Genomic DNA, 6251 nt, shown 5'->3' on the forward strand with positions numbered 1-6251 from the left:
CGTGCTAAAGCAACTTACAGTTGAAACGGTCTTGATTAGTCAGGGTTCGTCAAGGCAGGTGCCCTGATGAGATCAGTCTTTAAATGTAGCCACGCCTCCTTCACAGTGTCTGACACTGTAGGAAAATTTGTTTTGTTTTGACCGCCCAATTTAACCAGATTCCGTAGAGGTTGAGACGTGAGAGCATAATCTGAAATCCACGGACGGCCATAACCGCCGTTTACCAAAGATTAAACCATTGTTTGATCGTTGTGGGGCGTGGTGCTGCCGCAATTACCGTGAGATGTTCCACTGCAATGGATCTAGTTGGACCTTCTAGTTTTTGTCCACTATATTTAACTTTTAACTTAACAAAACTTCATATTTATCTTTGGGTTAATGATTGATGGTGCATCTTGTTAGCCTTGTGGCAAACGCGTGGACTGGTATTGTAGACCGTCTAAGGACAACAAATATCGCGAATCTGGGTGCTAGGAGACACTGCAACCGTAAGAACATTTGTTGCTCTTGGGTCATGAGTCAATAAGCCATTTGTGGGAGTCATGTTTTGGCCTGGGATAAACAAGAGTATTACACGGACTACAGTCGGTTCTAACACTACTTCTTCCAGCAAACCGGAAATTACACAAAGGATATCGTCTTTTCTATGGAGGTTTGGCATTCGCTTTGAGTTGGATGAGAACCTGTTCCACTGATTTAGGAGTTGACCTTCGTGCCTCAGGAGCTCAAAGAGGTGCTTGTCGTAATGCTGCAGTTGGTGGGCACACTGCCAGATCAGGTGGCATGCCCGATGGATTACCCCCTGACTAGGGATTTCCATCTGAAAAAACACGGCAGGAACAGTCATTATTTTGCATGAAATCAGCTCATTGGTCCTTGGTTGTACACGCACTGTCTCTCATGTTGCTGGTGGTATTGCAGAAGTCTGACTCTCGCCAGCAGATGCTGATGCAGCTGCTGGGGGTTGAGCAAGGTGCCGGTGTAGTACCTCAGGTTGGCCAGTACCTCAGGGGCGGGGCTGCTGACAGCCGGACGTACTTCCTGTTGTCGTTCTGGAGCATGGGGCATACGCTTCCCCCTCTCGTCTCACCTCGGTAGGGAGGGGTCTCGACCCTCCCCTTCAGGACCTCATGCTTCTCCAAGCTCGAGTCACCGACCGAGTGCTCCAGCTGGGCCTCTGTTTCCGCTAGTGTCTCCCTCAGCTTCTCCCACGTGGTCACTGACTGGTCACTCACTGGTCTCGCTGGGTCGAGTGTTTCACCTGGGCGGCGGCATGTTGTTTGACCCAGCCCAACACTTCAAAGGAGTCTAAAATGTTCTTTTCCCAAGTTATGCCTCTCAGCACGTATGGCTCATAGTTCAATCCTTCCAATGAGAAGCCACTGGCTCTTTAGTTTCCTTCTGTCATTCAGTCACACACAGCTGGATTTGGTCCAATGGAGTCAGGTCCTCCATTTCTCCTCTCTTTTTTATTTTTGTATGTACTGGAGACACTTTTGGATGGCATTGATCAAACTCAAAGTCTACTTATCTATACAACGGATGTCTAATTATTATTTAAATCATTATCCTTTGAGTAATTTACACCTCTGTCTTTCTACAGACTCACTTTATTTGGCTTGTACTGGGGGTGTTAAATTAATAACGATATGTCAATCATCAGTATGTCAGAGTGTCATCAGTCCACTGACCTCTCTATACACTGCAGCACACATACACACCATATGGAAAGAAAACATGACAAATCTGTACATGTTTGTCCCTAGATTCCAATTAGTTTTAAGAATTATCCACTGAAATGATAGGCATCATCTGCTTGAATTCACACAGTAATAGGCCTACTTTGACTGACTGTACTTTTAGACACATCTCTGTTGTAGTGAAGTTCACCCTGATACAGGAATCAATTAGCAATTGAACACACAGGCATATTAATTAGTTACAAACATGCATCAATTCTAATATAAATCAGAAAACGCAATAAAAGACGACAAAACCTCAATGACAACATTTTATTGATAAAATGACTTACATATTAATATAATCTTCCCTTCCCCTGCCCGCTTCGCCCGTCTAGCTGGGTCGGCAGGCTTCAGCAGAGTGGTGGTGGCTATTGATGGCTGCCACGTCAGAGTGAAGCCCCCAGCGGAGGATGCTGCCTGCTATTTTAACAGGAAGCTTTTTCATTCCATCCAGCTGCAGGCCATCTGTGATGATAAGTGCAAATTCATAGATGTGTGTGTGGGCTACCCAGACTCAGAGCATGATGCCAGGGTCCTGAATAACAGCCCCATCTTCTATGAGCAGTCATACCCTCCACCAGGATACTGTATCCTTGGGGATGGTGGCTCCCCCTGCCTGTCCCAACCCATCTGCCTCATGACCCCTTCAGGCAGCCTGTCCACCTCCAAGCTACAACTGCTGCCTGTCAAAGGCCAGGTGTGTTGTGGAGAGGTCCTTCGGGATACTGAAGACGCGATGGCGGTCCATCTTCTTAAAGGCCCTGGAGGTGGATGTGAGGTGCCAGAGGTCATTGGAGCCAGATGTCGGGAGGGCAGCAGAGGACCAGCACCTCCAGGAAACGTCTCTGGGCAGGAAACAGAAAGAGGATAGCCATTCAGTGCTCTGTCCCAGACCACGATTACATTTAAATTAATACATACACGACATTAAAAAAACAACACACAACGATGATTGAAAGCTACAATTATTTCAAGAAGGACAAGCTTAGATAGCTATCGTAACGGTATTAATTATCGGGCGGCGTGTGGGCAAATGTTCGCGGTGTCATGTTAACCCGTTATTAAACTGAGCATATCCATTGTTAATCCATTTTTAAAATTGCTATTTCGATTGTTTAACAGAACAGCCGTTGTTTAACACTGTCCGATGACTGACATAGCTATCTCAGAGCTACCAACTCTCACGGTTTGACCGTGTGACACACGCTTTTGCATGTTTTCACACGCTCTCACGCCACACAACCAATTTCTCACGGCAAAAGAAATTCTGATTTTGGGCCGAGGCGCGTTGGTTTCTTTTCAAACTCCGCAACGATAGATGGCGCTAAGGAGCGCATCTATAAACCTATTCGCTGCATAGACATCCTATTTACCCCAAAGAGTCCCGGAGTTAGCAACAGAAGAAGATTTTCAAACAGACACAACGAGCAGAGACTACGGTGTGTTAAAGCAGGGCTCTCAAGTGTCACGCATTGAGCGGGACAATCACGCATTTCGGTCTTACGTCACGCACTCCCGCCACACATCGTATTTCTCACGCTGAAAAAACTCTCGGCTATTTAATGTTTTAATGTGCCGCAGCGCGCCAACATGAGCCGCGCTGCCCTCACCGTGGTGGAATCAAGCGCTCCCCTGGAGTTCTGCTGTGAGGAGCCACTTATCCGCCAATCAAAAAAAAGAAATGGGAGACACAATAGCCAATCAGAAAAAAACTTATCTGTTGTATCTGGGTAAGATTTAATCCAGCAACCAATGAAAATAAAGCATCCTGGATAGATATGTCACTCTTGCCTGTCTTCAAAACGTAAGAGCCCTGTTAATGACATGTGGTTCAATTAAGTTCTCACTCTCTTAAACTTTAAATCTTGATAATGTGTTGTGTTTGTGCGTGTGATTTTGTGTGGTGATGTAAACTCAGCTGTCATAAGGAGCAGCAGGAGAGCACCGTGTTAACCTCTTGGTATCCTGCATGCTCAACACATCAGAGCATTGTTTGTTAAGGCTGCCCAAAGAGCATATCACTTTATTTGCAGGCCTAGGAAAAGGACCCTCTCAAAAAAATTCCAAACAGCACTTTGAACAAGTACGATGTATTATAAAGAATTTAACATAAAGACAGGACATTTATGCAATAGAATTCGGCATGATTTTGTAAATGAGAGTAGAGTTATTAAAAAACATTTTAATTCTTTAAGGTAGCAAAGATGCCTCGTAAAAGACCTTTGCCAGGCCAGAATGCAGGGTACAACATGGGTACAACATGGGGACAACATGGGGACAACATGGGGACAACATGGTTACAACATGGGGACAACATGGTTACAACATGGGGACAACATGGGGACAACATGGTTACAACATGGTTACAACATGGGGACAACATGGGGACAACATGGTTACAACATGGGGACAACATGGGGACAACATGGGGACAACATGGGGACAACGCCACATTAATTCAAATTTCCTGATATTTGAGCCACCAACGTGTGTAGCTGCGTGTGCGGCAACATGTTGGTCACCCCCGACAAAATCTCACTCCAAGGTTTTTTGAAAAGTTGGCAGCTCTGCTATCTGTCGTCGGACTTGCCACTGGAGCAAGCGCCTGGAGCCCGCCACCTGCCCCCGCTCGTCAAGCGAAAAGTGTCCGATAAAAGTGCACCTTCGTCGGACTGGCAAGAGGACCGGGTGGTGGATTACCCAGCTAGTTTATCATAACTGCCATGCAGATCCAATGGCATCTAATGCTACCTAGGTATGCTCACTAATCTGAGAATGGCATGTTAGTAGTACATTGTAATACCAGTACAATGTGTAACTACCGCTGATACTTACATTTACGGTCTGTAGCTTCGTGGTCTACCGCTTGTGCTGTCCGCCATTGTTTTTGAAATAAAATGAAAAGCTGGCGAAAGGGCTCCTCCTCTTCCGCCACGTCACCAAGATGGCGGCCGCTTAGTGCGAGTAGTGTCCATCGTTTTACATGTTTTGCCCGTTTGCAGTGCACCATCCGGGTACTTTCAGTGCACTGAATTCTGCTGGTTTTTTCAGTGGCGCACTTCGAACACTGAAAGTCAGCTCCAAGTGCTCAAGTGCGCGGTAGTAGACACAGCCAGAGACTTCTATACAACCAGAGGAGTCGCCCCCTGGTGGTCAGGAGAGAGAATGCATCTTTAACACATGAAGATTAGACTTCTATACAACCAGAGGAGTCGCCCCCTGGTGGTCAGGAGAGAGAATGCAGCTTTAACTCATGAAGCATAGACTTCTATACAACCAGAGGAGTCGCCCCCTGGTGGTCAGGAGAGAGAATGCAGCGTGAACACATGAAGCATATACTTCTATACAACCAGAGGAGTCGCCCCCTGGTGGTCAGGAGAGAGAATGCAGCTTTAACTCATGAAGCATAGACTTCTATACAACCAGAGGAGTCGCCCCCTGGTGGTCAGGAGAGAGAATGCAGCTTTAACACATGAAGCAGAGACTTCTATACAACCAGTGGAGTCACCCCCTGGTGGTCAGGAGAGAGAATGCAGCTTTAACACATGAAGATTAGACTTCTATACAACCAGAGGAGTCACCCCCTGGTGGCCAGGAGAGAGAATGCAGCTTTAACACATGAAGATTAGACTTCTATACAACCAGAGGAGTCACCCCCTGGTGGTCAGGAGAGAGAATGCAGCTTTAACACATGGAGCAGAGACTTCTATACAACCAGAGGAGTCGCCCTCTGGTGGTCAGGAGAGAGAATGCAGCTTTAACACATGGAGTATAGACTTCTATACAACCAGAGGAGCCCCCTGGTGGTCAGCAGAGAGAATGGGCTCTGATAACAATGATCTCCTGACCTCCGTGTCTCCGGTCTCCAGCGCTCGGCGTTCAGCTGCTGCAGTTCGTCCTGTTGATGAAGTTGGAGCTGCAGGACGCCACCGACACGCTGGACGTCTTCCTGTGGAGGGACGCCGTGAGTTTGGGATTCACAGAGCGCGTTCCCACCGCAGGGTTCTCCTAGTCTTGCTAGTGGTCTTGATGGGTCCAGAAGGACCCATCAAGACCCAACTGGTTTCACCCTCCGTCGATCAATGAGCTTATTTTGATTTAAAGGAAGGTTCCTCGAAAAAGAAAAGCACGAGACGTCCTGCAGCGTTTCATGGGACCTATTATTGTGCAATAATTAATCATTAATTAAGGGCCTTTTTTTGGACTCTTTGTGGCATCAATTTGGGCATTTTGGGAAATTGTTTTCAGTATTTTCTGTCATTAATTGACAAAATGATGATCGTCTGCATTCAAGAATGTTATTTAAAGAAAATATATATTCATAATTTACTAACCAGGATATTGAGACTTCTAACTATATTTCCGGAGGGCGTCCAGACGAAGCCATATATGTATAATCATAATATTTGAGTTCATCACTAACGTACGCACAACCAACAAACAAGTACACAAGTAAATAAACAAACGTGGTGAAACCATCTGAAACAGTGAGTTCAAGTTCAACGAGGA

The 6251-nt window shown here is 46.2% G+C and overlaps 1 long non-coding RNA gene across 2 annotated transcripts; it reads right to left on the reverse strand.

Moving 5' to 3' along the window:
• Positions 1 to 1998: 1998 nt before the first annotated feature.
• Positions 1999 to 4855, reverse strand: LOC130195468 (uncharacterized). Of its 2 annotated transcripts, none has more exons than XR_008832069.1 (2): positions 4578 to 4855; positions 1999 to 2587 (listed from the first exon to the last, which is right to left on the reverse strand). It is a non-coding gene; the product is annotated as an uncharacterized LOC130195468 (long non-coding RNA). The 2 variants fall into 2 exon arrangements; XR_008832070.1 differs by lacking the exon at positions 4578 to 4855 and adding an exon at positions 3353 to 4024.
• Between the last annotated feature and the right edge of the window lie 1396 nt (positions 4856 to 6251).

This window comes from Pseudoliparis swirei, chromosome 6, assembly GCF_029220125.1.
Source record: "Pseudoliparis swirei isolate HS2019 ecotype Mariana Trench chromosome 6, NWPU_hadal_v1, whole genome shotgun sequence".
In the NCBI taxonomy this organism is placed as follows: Eukaryota; Metazoa; Chordata; class Actinopteri; order Perciformes; family Liparidae; genus Pseudoliparis; species Pseudoliparis swirei.